Source organism: Asparagus officinalis, chromosome 4 (assembly GCF_001876935.1).
Source record: "Asparagus officinalis chromosome 4, Aspof.V1, whole genome shotgun sequence".
Taxonomy (NCBI): Eukaryota; Viridiplantae; Streptophyta; class Magnoliopsida; order Asparagales; family Asparagaceae; genus Asparagus; species Asparagus officinalis.
In genome coordinates, this window is record NC_033797.1 from 111,465,259 (window position 1) to 111,484,393 (window position 19,135).

The following is a 19,135-nucleotide window of genomic DNA, read 5'->3' on the forward strand; positions in this document are numbered from 1 at the left end:
CTCGTATACTTTTCGGAGTATTAAGAAGCAGTTTATACTCGTATACTTTTCGGAGTATTAAGAAGCAGTTTATACTCGTATACTTTTCGGAGTATTAAGAAGCAGTTTATACTCGTATACTTTTCGGAGTATTAAGAAGCAGTTTATACTCGTATACTTTTCGGAGTATTAAGAAGCAGTTTATACTCGTATACTTTTCGGAGTATTAAGAAGCAGTTTATACTCGTATACTTTTCGGAGTATTAAGAAGCAGTTTATACTCGTATACTTTTCGGAGTATTAAGAAGCAGTTTATACTCGTATACTTTTCAGAGTATTAAGAAGCAGTTTATACTCGTATACTTTTCAGAGTATTAAGAAGCAGTTTATACTCGTATACTTTTCAGAGTATTAAGAAGCAGTTTATACTCGTATACTTTTCGGAGTATTAAGAAGCAGTTTATACTCGTATACTTTTCGGAGTATTAAGAAGCAGTTTATACTCGTATACTTTTCGGAGTATTAAGAAGCAGTTTATACTCGTATACTTTTCGGAGTATTAAGAAGCAGTTTATACTCGTATACTTTTCGGAGTATTAAGAAGCAGTTTATACTCGTATACTTTTCGGAGTATTAAGAAGCAGTTTATACTCGTATACTTTTCGGAGTATTAAGAAGCAGTTTATACTCGTATACTTTTCGGAGTATTAAGAAGCAGTTTATACTCGTATACTTTTCAGAGTATTAAGAAGCAGTTTATACTCGTATACTTTTCAGAGTATTAAGAAGCAGTTTATACTCGTATACTTTTCAGAGTATTAAGAAGCAGTTTATACTCGTATACTTTTCGGAGTATTAAGAAGCAGTTTATACTCGTATACTTTTCGGAGTATTAAGAAGCAGTTTATACTCGTATACTTTTCGGAGTATTAAGAAGCAGTTTATACTCGTATACTTTTCGGAGTATTAAGAAGCAGTTTATACTCGTATACTTTTCGGAGTATTAAGAAGCAGTTTATACTCGTATACTTTTCGGAGTATTAAGAAGCAGTTTATACTCGTATACTTTTCGGAGTATTAAGAAGCAGTTTATACTCGTATACTTTTCGGAGTATTAAGAAGCAGTTTATACTCGTATACTTTTCAGAGTATTAAGAAGCAGTTTATACTCGTATACTTTTCAGAGTATTAAGAAGCAGTTTATACTCGTATACTTTTCAGAGTATTAAGAAGCAGTTTATACTCGTATACTTTTCGGAGTATTAAGAAGCAGTTTATACTCGTATACTTTTCGGAGTATTAAGAAGCAGTTTATACTCGTATACTTTTCGGAGTATTAAGAAGCAGTTTATACTCGTATACTTTTCGGAGTATTAAGAAGCAGTTTATACTCGTATACTTTTCGGAGTATTAAGAAGCAGTTTATACTCGTATACTTTTCGGAGTATTAAGAAGCAGTTTATACTCGTATACTTTTCGGAGTATTAAGAAGCAGTTTATACTCGTATACTTTTCGGAGTATTAAGAAGCAGTTTATACTCGTATACTTTTCAGAGTATTAAGAAGCAGTTTATACTCGTATACTTTTCAGAGTATTAAGAAGCAGTTTATACTCGTATACTTTTCAGAGTATTAAGAAGCAGTTTATACTCGTATACTTTTCGGAGTATTAAGAAGCAGTTTATACTCGTATACTTTTCGGAGTATTAAGAAGCAGTTTATACTCGTATACTTTTCGGAGTATTAAGAAGCAGTTTATACTCGTATACTTTTCGGAGTATTAAGAAGCAGTTTATACTCGTATACTTTTCGGAGTATTAAGAAGCAGTTTATACTCGTATACTTTTCGGAGTATTAAGAAGCAGTTTATACTCGTATACTTTTCGGAGTATTAAGAAGCAGTTTATACTCGTATACTTTTCGGAGTATTAAGAAGCAGTTTATACTCGTATACTTTTCAGAGTATTAAGAAGCAGTTTATACTCGTATACTTTTCAGAGTATTAAGAAGCAGTTTATACTCGTATACTTTTCAGAGTATTAAGAAGCAGTTTATACTCGTATACTTTTCGGAGTATTAAGAAGCAGTTTATACTCGTATACTTTTCGGAGTATTAAGAAGCAGTTTATACTCGTATACTTTTCGGAGTATTAAGAAGCAGTTTATACTCGTATACTTTTCGGAGTATTAAGAAGCAGTTTATACTCGTATACTTTTCGGAGTATTAAGAAGCAGTTTATACTCGTATACTTTTCGGAGTATTAAGAAGCAGTTTATACTCGTATACTTTTCGGAGTATTAAGAAGCAGTTTATACTCGTATACTTTTCGGAGTATTAAGAAGCAGTTTATACTCGTATACTTTTCAGAGTATTAAGAAGCAGTTTATACTCGTATACTTTTCAGAGTATTAAGAAGCAGTTTATACTCGTATACTTTTCAGAGTATTAAGAAGCAGTTTATACTCGTATACTTTTCGGAGTATTAAGAAGCAGTTTATACTCGTATACTTTTCGGAGTATTAAGAAGCAGTTTATACTCGTATACTTTTCGGAGTATTAAGAAGCAGTTTATACTCGTATACTTTTCGGAGTATTAAGAAGCAGTTTATACTCGTATACTTTTCGGAGTATTAAGAAGCAGTTTATACTCGTATACTTTTCGGAGTATTAAGAAGCAGTTTATACTCGTATACTTTTCGGAGTATTAAGAAGCAGTTTATACTCGTATACTTTTCGGAGTATTAAGAAGCAGTTTATACTCGTATACTTTTCAGAGTATTAAGAAGCAGTTTATACTCGTATACTTTTCAGAGTATTAAGAAGCAGTTTATACTCGTATACTTTTCAGAGTATTAAGAAGCAGTTTATACTCGTATACTTTTCGGAGTATTAAGAAGCAGTTTATACTCGTATACTTTTCGGAGTATTAAGAAGCAGTTTATACTCGTATACTTTTCGGAGTATTAAGAAGCAGTTTATACTCGTATACTTTTCGGAGTATTAAGAAGCAGTTTATACTCGTATACTTTTCGGAGTATTAAGAAGCAGTTTATACTCGTATACTTTTCGGAGTATTAAGAAGCAGTTTATACTCGTATACTTTTCGGAGTATTAAGAAGCAGTTTATACTCGTATACTTTTCGGAGTATTAAGAAGCAGTTTATACTCGTATACTTTTCAGAGTATTAAGAAGCAGTTTATACTCGTATACTTTTCAGAGTATTAAGAAGCAGTTTATACTCGTATACTTTTCAGAGTATTAAGAAGCAGTTTATACTCGTATACTTTTCGGAGTATTAAGAAGCAGTTTATACTCGTATACTTTTCGGAGTATTAAGAAGCAGTTTATACTCGTATACTTTTCGGAGTATTAAGAAGCAGTTTATACTCGTATACTTTTCGGAGTATTAAGAAGCAGTTTATACTCGTATACTTTTCGGAGTATTAAGAAGCAGTTTATACTCGTATACTTTTCGGAGTATTAAGAAGCAGTTTATACTCGTATACTTTTCGGAGTATTAAGAAGCAGTTTATACTCGTATACTTTTCGGAGTATTAAGAAGCAGTTTATACTCGTATACTTTTCAGAGTATTAAGAAGCAGTTTATACTCGTATACTTTTCAGAGTATTAAGAAGCAGTTTATACTCGTATACTTTTCAGAGTATTAAGAAGCAGTTTATACTCGTATACTTTTCGGAGTATTAAGAAGCAGTTTATACTCGTATACTTTTCGGAGTATTAAGAAGCAGTTTATACTCGTATACTTTTCGGAGTATTAAGAAGCAGTTTATACTCGTATACTTTTCGGAGTATTAAGAAGCAGTTTATACTCGTATACTTTTCGGAGTATTAAGAAGCAGTTTATACTCGTATACTTTTCGGAGTATTAAGAAGCAGTTTATACTCGTATACTTTTCGGAGTATTAAGAAGCAGTTTATACTCGTATACTTTTCGGAGTATTAAGAAGCAGTTTATACTCGTATACTTTTCAGAGTATTAAGAAGCAGTTTATACTCGTATACTTTTCAGAGTATTAAGAAGCAGTTTATACTCGTATACTTTTCAGAGTATTAAGAAGCAGTTTATACTCGTATACTTTTCGGAGTATTAAGAAGCAGTTTATACTCGTATACTTTTCGGAGTATTAAGAAGCAGTTTATACTCGTATACTTTTCGGAGTATTAAGAAGCAGTTTATACTCGTATACTTTTCGGAGTATTAAGAAGCAGTTTATACTCGTATACTTTTCGGAGTATTAAGAAGCAGTTTATACTCGTATACTTTTCGGAGTATTAAGAAGCAGTTTATACTCGTATACTTTTCGGAGTATTAAGAAGCAGTTTATACTCGTATACTTTTCGGAGTATTAAGAAGCAGTTTATACTCGTATACTTTTCAGAGTATTAAGAAGCAGTTTATACTCGTATACTTTTCAGAGTATTAAGAAGCAGTTTATACTCGTATACTTTTCAGAGTATTAAGAAGCAGTTTATACTCGTATACTTTTCGGAGTATTAAGAAGCAGTTTATACTCGTATACTTTTCGGAGTATTAAGAAGCAGTTTATACTCGTATACTTTTCGGAGTATTAAGAAGCAGTTTATACTCGTATACTTTTCGGAGTATTAAGAAGCAGTTTATACTCGTATACTTTTCGGAGTATTAAGAAGCAGTTTATACTCGTATACTTTTCGGAGTATTAAGCAGGGTGCCTCGGCCTTGGCCGAGCCACCTTGAGGTGGCTCGGCCACCGAGCCACCTCAAGGTGGCTCGGCTAAGGCCGAGCCACCTTGGGGTGGCTCGGCTTTGGCCGAGCCCCCACGGGCGGTGTTTGTTCCTGTTGTTTTCCGTTATTTCCGGTTCTGTCTGTGATTCGGTTGATTGAGACTCTGATTGGTTGATCTGATTTGGCAGTAAGTTGGATTCCTGATTTGGCAGTAAATCCGCTTCTGAGTTCGAGTCCGAAATTGATCTTGATTCGATCGTGATTCGTCCGAGTCCGCTCTCGGTTGGATGACTCGTTGATTCCTCAACTCATTAGCTTGATTCTGCACGCGGGTGGATTCATTCCGTCGCTTCCGTGCGATTCGTCGATCTCGTCGCCTCGTTGGCTCGTCGGTTTGTGCCGAGCTATGCTAGGGGACCTATAAGCAATTTTATATGCCTACACCGTCTACTACCTAGGATGGGGGGTGTAGGGTTTGAGCTCAATTGACGATGTTAATGGCAGCTAGGGTTTCCCGCTGAGAAGAAAAGCCCTCTTTCTTTAGCCCCTCAATCCCTCTATTCCGCCCTAGAATCCTCGATTCCTTTTGATTCGCAACTCTGGTGAAGGGCACGTAAGGAAAGCTCTCAAATTCTTTGTGATTTGAGGGGCGGCTGGGTAGGGGCCTTAGGGGTTTTACGTGATTTAGGGGCCCCCACAAGTGGGGGCCCTGTTTTGTGCAACCAGAGGAATCGCCGCCTCAGCGGCGCCTTAGAGAGAGCTCCGACGATGACGATGACGATGTGAGGAGGAGGGTGGCGATGGTTTTGGTGACGAGAGAGGGAGTGAGGGCGGCCCTGGTTTTGGTGATGAGACCAGGAAGAATGCGGCGGGAGAGCTCGAACGAGGATGAGAGGAGGAGGGCGGCACCGCTGGCCAGTTTTGGTAAGAGAGAGTGAGGGAGGGAGCGAATTATAGAGATCTAAGTAAGATTATTCGAAATAATTTGGGGGGGAAATAAAATTTAGGGCTAGCTACGGGGGCGGGCCACTTGAGGGTTTAGTTAGTTTTCAACGCGCATGTTTTAATTTTCAGTCTCCCGCTTAAGTTTTCAATGCGCCAGAACAAAAAAATTACGATCAAGTACTTATAGCATTTAAAATTTTTCAAATGCTATCAAAAATTAAGGCACATACGATCTATAACACTTACAACATAAACGCTATCATTCAACGTTATAAAAAAACAGCTTTGTTGTAGTGAATGTCCAAAAAGTTGCAAGTGCATAACCAATCAAGTTAGTATAAAATGTTATCGATCCCATGAGGAATGTGTTGTAGGAGAAAATTAAAACCGGTTCTTATGTTTTGTGCGTGATAATTAGGAGTGATGAAGTTTGTGGTTGTGGAGAGATATGAGGAGTATTGTGAATATGTGCAAAAGTCAATAAATGAGATTTTAGATGATAGAAATGAAGAGTGGATGTGATAAAATAATAAATGAAATCATAAGGAAATAAAAATAAAGGAAAAAATCAAGAAACAAATAAGAGAAAATCAAGAACTAAGGAAAAATCAAGAAAGAAAAGATGGAGGATTCAATTAAAGATATGAGAAATCTAGAATTGAATTCCACTAGCTAATTTTAATCACAAAATATAAACTATTCTCTTTTTATCATAATTTATTTTAGATTTATTAAGCATAGATTATCAAACCATTTAAGGAAAGTATAACTTATCAAATTATCATCTAAGCAAAATTAAAATTCATGATAAGAACAACAACTAGATAATAATTCTAGAATTCATAAGCATAACTGTTCGCAGGAAAAATTGCTTTCTTTACTGAATCCATTGATTCCTTTGTTAACAGTTTATTGGTTACAAAGATCCGGTCTTTTTATAAGATCCGGTTACAATAAAATCAAAAGAAAATGAAAATCACAACTTTCCTTATTTGTCGAATGAATTGCGAGCTCCTGTTTTGCGGTCACTCGCTTTTGTGGGTTCTTCGCCTGCGCCGGGGTTAATCCGTGGACCACAGCGCGATCTAGATCCGGTCGGATCTACACGGTATAGCGGGTGTTATCTCACGAAGGAAATAACAGCCGAGGGGATTATTTCACCAAGGAAATAATAGCCCGTAGTTATCGAAATCGACCAAGCGAAATCGAGACTCTTCTCGAGATCAAAGGCCAAGCTTTGATCCAGAGGGAAACCATATAGATCTCAGATCTGATCTCTCTCGAACTCCTGCCTTATTTGGCGTGGATGATCGCCAAGAACCAGATCTGGAAGTTGAGTCTTCAAAGCTCCGAAAGTTCAAGTCCAAATCTCAATCCGGCAGAGTTTCGGCTCTAAAATTCCAACCCTTCACAAATGAGCCCCACATAGCCTATTTATAGGCACTCAAAACTATGCCTTGGCACAGGTGGCCGAGGCACCGAGCCACCAAGAGGTGGCTCGGCCACCGAGCCACCTCCTGGTGGCTCGGTTTTGACCGAGCCACCAGGTGGTGGCTCGGCCACCGAGCCACCTAGGAGGTGGCTCGGCTTTGGCCGAGCCACCTAGGTGGCTTGGCTTTGGCCGAGCCACCTGGGAGTGGCTCGGTTTTGACCGAGCCCTCCAGGTGTTTGTCGTTTTGTCGTCTTCCGGTTTCGCTGTTGATTTGGACTCTGATTTGTTGATCTAAATCCTGATTTGGCAGTAAACCCGCTTTGGTGTTCGAGTTTGAGTTCGGATCCGATCTTGATTTGATCTTGATTCGTTCGAGTCCACTCCTGATCTTAATTGATGTGGTGGACTCTACGGTTGGATGATTCGTTGACTCATCGACCTGATAGTTTGATTGAGCGCGCGATTGGAAGTATTCCATTGTTTGCGTGCGGTTCGTTAGCCTCGTCACCTCATTAATCCGCTTCATCACGTCTCATTAAGCTTCGATATTGTTGTTTAACGATCATTCTTGGATTCATCGCCCGATGGTTCGTTGTATTGTCGAATCACCGTGTCGAGCTGTGCTAAGGGACCCATAGGCAGTTTTATATGCCTACAGATACCCCCCTCCAAAGTATTTCAGCCTCGTTCTTTTATAGAAGAGTCTGGAATACTTTGGATATGATTGTCCCAACCTTCAGTCGGTGTAACGGGACCTTGGAATGGCTTCTGTTCTTGATTCCTTCAGGCTATTCGGTACTTCGTCGAATGTCTGTAAGGTTTCCGGTGCTGCATTTATTGTCTGACCATTGTCAGAATTTCGAACTTGAAGTCGACTCCTAATTTTCTGATCTTTAGCTCGTGTTTGTTGGTTCAACATAGAACTGGCCATCGATTGTTGGCGTTGAGTTTTCATTTGCGACGCGTTGTCCGGCGAAGTTTTGTTGAGTTATCTTTAAGAATATTTTTAGAAAAATATTCTCCAGAAACTCAACCAAAAATAGGAAATAGTTTATACTCGTATACCATATTGGAGTATTAAGAAGCAGTTTATACTCGTATACTTTTCCGAGTATTGGTTCTTTCATTGCAATGCATTGATAGGCATTGACCTAGGGTTACGTGTTGACCCTAGGGTTTTGAACATCGTATGTTGACTTTTTAATCGCAACGTGTTGACTGGCGTTGACCTAGGGTTACGCGTTGACCGGCATTAACCCTAGGGTTTCGAATGTCGTTGGATGCTCAAGTCACGAGACCAACTAATGAAGCTGATGCGTAAGTGACTCTCGTATTTATAGGATTTTTGGCAAACCCTCAACCATCAACGGGTTTGATAAGCCTTTACCGACTACCGTTTGAGTCGGGCTAGCATGCGAATTGTCTAAATCCGTTCCGCATGTAATGTTGTGCTAAGAGAGTGAATTCTCTTAGACTCGGTGCTATGACTTCGAATACGTAGACTTCACCCTTGTTACGGGAATAGGCTACCCGACAACGTGTATTAGACGCTGACTTATCCCTACTTAGGCTTCGGGATAAAATACCCCAGAATCGAACTCTGGTGTCTTTTTCTACGGAGAAAGACTAAATCGGCGACACGTTTTAGGCGTCGGCATATCCTTTCTTAGGATTCAGGATGAAATTCCCCATGCATGTAAGGCATGGATTTTGGTGTTATTAATAACAACCTGCCACAATGTCGAATATGTGAATGGGTGTTCTTTTTAACGGTTAAGAACTAACCGGCAACGCGGGTTAAACGCAGACTTATCCTTGCTTAGGTTTCAGGATAGAATACCCCAGAATCAAACTCTGGTGTCTTTTTCTACGAAAAAATACTAAACCGGAAGCGTGTGTTAGGCGCAGACTTATCCCTGCTTAGGATTCAGGATAAACTTCCTAGACTGGAATTCTAGTGTCTTCTTCAATCGGTGAAAGACTAAACCGGCAACGCATGTTAGGCGTTGACTTATCCTTTCTTAGGATTCATGATGAAATTACCCCTGCGTGTAAGGCATGGATTTTGGTGTTATTAATAACAACCTGCCACAATGTTGAATATGTGAACGGGTGTTCTTTTTAATGGTTAAGAACTAACCGACAGCGCGGGTTAAGCGCAGACTTATCCTTGCTTAGGTTTCAGGATAGAATACCCTAGAATCGAACTCTAGTATCTTTTTCTTTGGAAAAAGACTAAACCGGCAGCGCGTGTTAGGCGCAGACTTATCCCTGCTTAGGATTCGGGATAAACTTCCCAGACTGGAATTCTAGTGTCTTCTTCAATCGGTGAAAGACTAAACTGGCAACGCGTGTTAGGCGTTGACTTATCCCTACTTAGGATTCAGGATAAAATTCCCTGTACCTGTGAGGCATAGATTTTGGGAGTTGAAAAAAGTGGTGTCTTCTCTTGGGGCAAAGACGAACCCGAAATGGGAGAGGAAGAATTTTATATTCTATCTCCCGACACTGAAGAAGAAGAATTTTATATTCTATCTTCAGCTGGAAAGGAGACTCGAGGTGGGATCTCCACCCCCAGACTAACTTTTATAGGTTTGACCTGAAAGCAAAGGGAGTGGAATACAAGTAGCAGTAGAAATACTGGTTTGTGCTGGCCACTCGATGAAGGGTTTTGACGTTAAGTAATCAGGACTTAACACGTCAAGCTTTGGAAATTGCCATGAATTGGCGGACAGAAAATTTAGTGGACCCACCGTCAATTGGCTTGATCAGTGGGGGATTTTTGTGAGGAAAGATTAATCTGTCAAAAGGATCGAATCTCGTCTCAACAAGATAACTCATGAGAATTAGTGAATTTGATAACAATAATGGAAAACATTCCGACATTTTGAGTTTAAATATGGATGTTTTATTTATCACTTTTATAGTGATTGGGTTATCCCTAAGAATATAACCCGTGGTATTCTTTCGGGAACTTCCCGATACATGAATGATCCACCCCGAGCTTCCCTTGTGGAACTGGGTCCGACATTGTACTCGATTACATGACCGGGTTATCCTTAAGAATTTTACAGCTTCCCTTGTGGAACTGGGTCCGACATTGTACTCGATTACATGACCGGGTTATCCTTAAGAATTTTACATATAAAAATTCTCCAGGAACTTCCCGTGAAAGAAATGAAACAGTTTAGACTCATGTACATATTGGAGTATCAGGGAGCAGTTTAACCTCTTATACCTATCGGAGGATTGAGAAGCAGTTTATACTCGTATACTCTTCGGAGTGTAGAAAGGAGCAGTTTATACTCTTATACTTATCGGAGTGTTGAGAAGCAGTTTATACTCTTATACTTGTCGGAGTGTGCAGGGAGCAGTTTAACCTCATGCACCTATTGGAGGATTGAGAAGCAGTTTATACTCGTAAACTCTTCGGAGTGTTGCCGTTCTCATTTGGCTTATCTCAGCGTTATGACGCCGGCTTCAATCAAGGTTTGGATGCTATTCTTGAGAGCGAAGCAATCCTTGGTGGGATGAACGACCCTCCTGTGGTATGCATAGTACTTTGGGTCCGTAGTGTTGTCAGCTTCCTCCTGATTTGTGATAGGTGGTAGCTTGATCTTGTTGCCTCCAAGGAGGGATTCGAAGATGGCTGGAACGTCTTCGTCCTTGAAGGAATACTCTTTTTTGAGTCTCGGGTCCGAAGTCTTTTGCAGCTTTCGGGATTGCTGTTGTGACGTTCGATTAGCACCAACAGCAGCTGCAGGTGCCTTGCCCTTACCACGAGAGGCGAAGTTCGAGTTCAGAGGATTAGCCGTCGGTAGGTTCCTCTCGGCCTTCTTCCTTCGGAGGAAGCGTTCTGCTTGTTCACCGCGCACCTTCAAGTCTTTCCAAGTGGTAAATGGTGTTGTTCCCATTGCCTCCAATACGTCCAATACGAGGTTGTTGTGGAAAGTCTGGAGAATGAACTCCTCAGTTATCGGGTCCCGACAGTTCATCGCCTTGTTCCGGAACCTTTTGACGAAGGTGTCGACCAATTCCCTGTCTTTTTGTTTCTCATCGAGCAACGTTCCGATGGTTATCTCAGTGTCGTCGTCGAAGAAATTAGCGAGGAACTTAGTTTCCATGTCGTCCCAGCTATTCACGCTTCCTGGAATGAGGCGGCGATACCAATTGAAGGCGGCTCTACGAAGAGTACCAACGAAGGACTGTACCATCAGAGGCTCATTACCGGAGATGACTCCTAGGTGCGATTTAAAGTATATCAAATGCTGAGTGGGTGAACCCTTCCCATTAAACGGCGTGAAGTTGATTAGACTGAACTTTGCCGGATAAGGGATTGATTCTCATTCTCTTGGGTAGGGACAAGGAATGCCCGTCTTCTTCATCTCTTGAGCGGAAATCAACGTATTGATTTTGCTCTCGAGGTTTTTAATCTTCAAGCTTTCATCTGAGTCTTCATTGGCATTCTCGTTACCACCCCATGCATTGACGGGAGAATTATTGGCGTTATGGGTTTCATTCACACCTGTGTCCTCATCTTCCAGATTAACCTGGTTACGACGACTTGGTTCGCCTTGCTGGTTTGTCAGCGCTCGGATTTGTTGGTCATGCATTTTCTCTCATATTCTGTATGGTCATCTGCATTTCAAGCCTGAAGCTCTCTTGTTGCTTAGCCATGGCTTCTTCGAGCATATTGGGTACTTGTTCCGCGCTTATCATCAGTGACTTGCGGGGTTGTCCATCGCTGGATACTGTATTGTCTGATGCGACAGCAGAGCAGGAATCTGATTCTTCATCTTCTGACGATAATCTTATCCGAACCCTACCATAAGTTCCTCGTATGATGGCTCCGGACTGCAGACGGGTCATCCGCCGGGGTATTTTCGAAATCGACTCGGGATTATCCTGTGTCAACGTCCCTTTGCTGGTCATATTAGTGGTGACCCTCGGAAATTCTCCATCTTCAACTACTCTTCTTCTTCGTCGGAAACGTCTAGGCCTTGGTTTTGGCGTTTCGGCACTGAGCCTTTCGAAAACCGAAACTCTTTCAGGGACCGCCTTGATGCAGTTGCACTCAGACAATACTGCCCAAATGAGTTTGGAACAGGGGCATTGAGTTTCCAGTCCTCGGGGACTCCTCTTCCTGATTTTCCTTATGTTCCCATCACGATAGTACAACTCGTCGGTTTGAAGGTCGGAGTAACCTATCGCGTGTCGGCACGATTTCTCAGGTATAACATCATCGTCATCAGACGACAACGTTTCCTTCTGAGGGCGAACTACCTTCTTAGGGCTCTCAAGAGTCACGCGCCTTGAGACATGCCTTTTTGGGCGTGAATTCTCAGCAGGCTCTTGGACTTCGATGCGCAAATTAGTGCGCGCAGCTGCCTTGAGCTCCTTGTCATGTTGGAGGTGACGGCGACCCCCAGCGTGTTGAGTCGTTCGGGGCTTCTTCACTGGGCCCAAACGTTCTTGGACTGGAGCTTTGCCTCTCTCGTCAGGAATTGGACCGAGGCGCTCCAAGACTAACTTTCTCCTTCGGGATGATTCCGCGGGATCTTCTGGAGAAGCTATTGGAATTACCGGCGACTTTGGTCGGCTCGCCGGAGGTTGAACCTGCTTCGAAGGCTGCACTGATTGTGCCTTAGTCTGAATCGCCGCTTCAGACTTCGGCCTCCAAACTTGACGGGTTGGTGGCGGCTTCTTGGCCACTTCCTTTTGTAGCCTTCTACGGGCCTCTTGGACTTGAGCCCGTGACTGCACTGACATTGTGCGGCGCTTGCAAATGCGCTCCTCCAGTGTTAAACGGTTCCGTTTGACACAGACTCATTCGTTCGTTGGCGGCTTGGAGGAGTCGCCATTCATCGGTCGTTGAGGCTGTTTGCCTCTCCTGTTCTTCAGATCCGCGCTGTAGCGGATTCCATCGGTGGACTCCATCGCTTTGGCGAATTCTTTGGCCAAGCGTTGGCGTCGCCTTTGGCGGGCTCTCTTTGATAGAGTCACCGCTCCTTTGGTGACGGAGGAATTAGCTGGAACCAGCTTGATCTGGTTGGAGGTTGGTGGAGCCTCACCCGACGCAACTTTAGCGTCAATCGGGGTGAGATCGTCGTTGGTAGCTTCAACTTCTTCGTACCAACGTACCTTTCTCCTAGAGGAGAACTTCTTGGACTTGCGAGGGGAGGTCGATCCGGACGAGGATGACAGATACTCCTCGAACTTTTGCTGGTCGAATTCATACTCGACCTCCTCCTCGACCGGGATTGAGATCCGCGGCTGCGACGCAACGATCTCGGCAGCGAGATCGGTGGCTCCCACTGTGGTCGCCAGATTGTTCGCGGGAAAAATTGCTTTCTTTACTGATTCCATTGATTCCTTTGTTAACAGTTTATCGGTTACAAAGATCCGATCTTTTTATAAGATCCGGTTACAATAAAATAAAAAGAAAATGAAAATTACATCTTTCCTTATTTGTCGAACGAATTGCGAGCTCTTGTTTTGTGGTCACTCGCTTTTGTGGGTTCTTCGCCTGCGCTGGGGTTAATTCGTGGACCACCGCACGATCTAGATCCGGTCGGATCTACATAGTATAGCGAGTGTTATCTCACAAAGGAAATAACAGCCGAGGGGATTATTTCACCAAGGAAATAATAGCCCGTAGTTATCGAAATCGACCAAGCGAAATCGAGACTCTTCTCGGGATCAAAGGCCAAGCTTTGATCCGGAGGGAAACCGTGTAGATCTCAGATCTGATCTTTCTCGAACTCCTGCCTTATTTGGCGTGAATGATCGCCAAGAACCAGATCTGAAAGTTGAGTCTTCAAAGCTCCAAAAGTTCAAGTCCAAATCCCAATCCGACAGAGTTTCGGCTCCAAAATTCCAACCCTTCACAAATGAGCCCCCTATAGCCTATTTATAGGCACTCAAAATTGTGCCTTGGCACAGGTGGCCGAGGCACCGAGCCACCAAGAGGTGGCTCGGCCACCGAGCCACCTCCTGGTGGCTCGGTTTTGGCTGAGCCAGCCACCGAGCCACTCCTAGGTGGCTCGATTTTGGCCGAGCCACCTAGGTGGCTTGGCTTTGGCCGAGCCACCTGGGAGTGGCTCGGTTTTGACCGAGCCCTCTAGGTGTTTGTCGTTTTGCCGTCTTCCGGTTTCGCTGTTGATTTGGACTCTGATTTGTTGATCTGAATCCTGATTTGGCAGTAAACCCGCTTCGGTGTTCGAGTTTGAGTTCGGATCCGATCTTGATTTGATCTTGATTCGTTCGAGTCCGCTCCTGATCTTAATTGATGTGGTGGACTCTATGGTTGGATGATTCGTTGACTCATCGACCTGTTAGTTTGATTGAGCGCACGATTGGAAGTATTCCATTATTTGCGTGCGGTTCGTTAGCCTCGTCACCTCATTAATCCGCTTCATCGCGTCTCATTTAGCTTCGATATTGTGGTTTAACGATCATTCTTGGATTCATCACCCGATGGTTCGTTGGTTTATCGAATCACCGTGCCGAACTGTGCTAAGGGACTCATAGGCAGTTTTATATGCCTACAATAACCTATCAAACCACTCAAGATAAGCATAGTTTATCAAATTCTTCTTCTACCAATTAGTTCTCTAGTTGATTATCCCATACATGATTATTTAAGCATAAGAGAATAATTCATTCAACATAAAGGAAATAAAGCTAATTTCATACAATTCTAAGATTCCTACAAGAATTAGTTCCACATCTTAAGAAATAAAAATAAGGAATAAAATGAAAAGAATAAGAACTAATTATAAAGAAAAGAAATAAGAACATGGAACTTTACACTATAAACAAGAAGTAAATCTAACTAAATTACAAAATAAATAAAATTGCAAGAAAATAAATCTACTCTACAAATTAAAAATACAAAATAAAATAAAAATAAGAAAATAAATCTACTCTACAAGACATGAATGTAAATCTAAACTAATAAGCAATAAGAAAGAAATTACTAAAAAAATAAAAAATAAATGAGAAAATTAAAATAAAAGAAAACCTTCAAATTAATCTTCATCTTTATCTTCATCATCCAATAAAGACAAAATAATTTAAAGTGGTGAAATTTTTTTTATTAATTGTAACAAAAAGTTATAAATTTTGAAGGTCTTCTCAATTAAGAGTAACCATCCTCTCCAAATAGACTTACAAAATTTTTCACACCTCTAAACCTCACTCTCTACCCCTATTTATAGTAAACATCAATGAATGTGAACCCTTGGATCGAAATCTTATCCAAAACAATTAAATTTTAGCCATAGGATTGTAATAGACTCATGGCCATCGATAGGGACATCGATGGGGGCATCGATATGACCATCGATGCTAGCATCGATGACCAACCTCCTCCATTTGTTGTTTGCAGAATTCTTCTTCCAATTGCTTTAGGCTTGGGTTTTTTTGGCTATTGCATATATTCTTTATTTAATATATGAGCTTTGTTGAGAGATATGGTTATTGGGCTATTTTTGATTAAGCTATATTTCAAGATAAAAATAATTATTAGTGGTATATTTATTCATATAAAATAGATAATAAGGGTATAAAATTGTAATAAAATATGATTATCACTTGATATAGCATTTTCTTCAGTTCTAGTGAGCAATGAGATGCCCTAGCTAATGATAACTAGTTAGTTGAAGCAACCACTGGTTATGCAAGTGAGATTTTTGATCCAAGAGCGTCTTCAAATTCATCTCTGAAGTTAGCACTAGCAATTTCGGGGAAGCAATAATAAAGATGATAATGGTCTTTGTTTTGCACAATTCAACTGATCCCTATAGCATACTTTACCATCCACTTTGATCACTCATACCTCTGTAGCAATGTGACCCTATCTTCACGCCTAGTGGCGATGAACATAAGTGAAGAGCAATGGAATGCATACCACACCAATAAATTTGTGTACGGTAGATCTACTTGGGATCCGAGACTTCTTCCCTTGGGCATCCATCTTGCTAATTTAAATATTTAGTTGCCAACTTCCTTAATCCATGACCGATGGAGCTGATCATGATTAGGAGCAAAGCCAAGTTATACCCGTGAGCAATTAGGATTGCATGGTCTAATACCTTAATGGATATAGAATCTTTCAAACAAGAGGGCACAATGCATCCTTAAAGGATCCCCTTAAGCAAAGCTTGAGCGAAGATAGATTCTTCAGCCTGATGATGAAATCTTTCAAACGTATCTCCAGTGTGGAATCTACACTCATCCGATGCAGTAGTATGTAACATGGGACCGTGCTTGAAAATCCTTTTCTCTATTTCAAGTTTGGTGCTAGCAGGATAGTCTCCACACGTCAAACATCTCATGTAAGGTGATCTAAATCTCCCTTGTCAGAGTGAAAAAAGTGCTGATGTCTAAATTATACAGCTCAAGAATGCTGTATAATATAGGCGCATAAATCCCAACGCCATATTTGGAAGCTCTTGCTGTCGAGTAGAGCCCCATGATACGAGCTGCCATGTGAGCACTTTTGTTCGCAGAATTATCAAATGTGGGTTTGAGAAGAAAACAACAAAACACACAAGACAATTCAATTTGCGAAGGAAAATCCCTTCTCTATATTATTAAGAATAAAATATTACAAAATCTCTCCTCACAATCTCTCTAGAATAAAGAACAATCTCCCTATTCTCTTAAAAATCCCATCTGATGTTTAGAAATCCTAAACAATCCCTATTTATATGTCTAACAATGTGGATGACAATCTCGTAAATAACCAAGCCTAATAGAACTTGGAATATGTGAAAAAAGGAATCTAGATTCACCAAGGAAACGTGATCCGGTCAACCAGCCTGCTTGGTTCGGTCGACCGGCCTGCTTGGTTCGATCGACAAGCTAGAGAGTTGGTTTAACCCTATAGGCGTATTCGTTTTTAGTCGACCGACGATGAGCGATCGGTCGACCAATGTTGGAAACCCGGTGACCAGCCAGAGAGTTTCCTGCTTCCTATTTTCCTTACCATTTTCCTGACTTTGACCTCTTTCACCGCCATCAACGGCTCCACCCATGCCTCTATTCTCAAGTTAACATGAGAATCGTATATCCTCAAGCTTTACATCCCTGGATCTAAACGTACGACTCCTGAGAACTCCAACAATGCTTTACATCCCTCGAACAAAACATGTCCGTTGAAAGATGATGTTATACCTGGAGATTCAAACCAACGGGCGATAGGTTGCTCTGACTATAGCACAGATGAGTTGTACTATTAGGCTGGGGGTACGAACAAATCTAAATAGAGAAGTATCCTAGAATCAGGCTCTCACTGTCTTTGTGAGAGGTTTATCAGGATGGTATCATTAGAGTGTAGCAGTCTTAAGACTACTCCACAGAGGGTCTCGGTATTTGAAAGACTTTCCACTGAAGTGTCGAATCCTAAGCTAATGTATTTCTGCAAGAAAAGCTCAGCCGTTCAAGATGATGAACTCCCAAGAAGTCACCATCAACATGACGGGTAAAGAAAAGTCAAAACGATGTTCAACCAACTCCAGTCCCGATTCTTATCCTGGAATATCCCAACATATAACTCGACTCCTACATGGGACAATTAGATGTAGGGATTATTAGAGGATGCATAAATGAATATCCTCAGATGATGAAGTATCGGACACTTGCTCTGCAGTCACTTCCGACGATACCATGTCCAGCATAGGGCAAGCTAGAGGGGCGTTCACTATCACGCCGGAGCAATTAGCCCAAATACTTCAAGACACTCTAGCCAAGCAAAAAGTACAATTTAGAGCTAATATAAAATCATAGATGGAGTTGGCTATGCAGCAAATGAGAGAGTTGCAAACACAAAGACTTCAACCACCTGAGACCAATCAGCAGGCCGAATCCAGCCGTCACACAGAACGTCATGGACAATAGTGATCTAAATGTGGACGAAGTCATCAAGGCTGATGCACACCTCAATAACACTAGGGGTATTTCAAGTTCACCCCTCAATAACACTAGAGGTGGTCCAATTGCTTCATCTCAACATCGTTCGAAGAGAGATGAAGGCGACGACGATATGACAAAAGAGCTGAAGAATATGGTGAATGCCTTGATGTCCACTCAAGAAGTAAAGAAGACTGACATTCTATGTCCATACCCAAGGGAGTGGGAGTTGATTCTGTATCCGTCTAAGTTCAATTTAATTAACTTTACGCCATTTGACGGGAGAGGCTCGCCAACCCAACACTTGGTCTACTTTAAATCCCATTTGGGTATGATCTTCGGAAATGAACCCTTGATGATTCAATCATTCATGGGAACCCTTCACAGAGCTTCCTTTGATTAGTATCAACATCTCAAACTAGGGAGTATCAACTGCTAGGACAACATGAAAAATATGTTCTTCAGCAACTTTTTCGATGACGACACCGAAGTGTCAATCGAAACCCATATGGATAAGAAGTAGAAGAGCGGAGAGTTAGTTGACACCTTCGTTAAACACTTCCAAAACAAGGCGATGAACTGTTGAGATCTGGTTACAGAGGAGTTCATACTCCAGACTTACTATAACAATCTCTCCATTGATGTCCTGGAAGCCCTGGGGGTCGTGCCATCCAAAACCTAGAAGGGGTTAAAACTACACGGTGAACAGTCCGAATGCTTCCTCAGAAGACCGAAGGCTGAGAGAGGCCAACCGACAGCGCCTGCAATTGATGTTGATGTTAATTAAACATTACAGCGACAGTCGCGATAGCAGTCACCACAACAGTCACCTCAAACGTAGCAGTACTCCTTTAATGATGATGTGGTTCTAGCCATCTTCAAGTATTTCCTAAACAACGACAAAATTGAGCTTCCACCTATTAAAAATCAGGAGAAAGATGATGATGTGGTTCTAGCCATCTTCAAGTATTTCCTAAACAACGACAAAATTGAGCTTCCACCTATTAAAAATCAGGAGAAAGATAACAATAGTTCAGACCCAAAATACTAACGACAAAATTGAGCTTCCACCTATTAAAAATCAGGAGAAAGATAACAATAGTTCAGACCCAAAATACTGTGTGTACCATAGGAG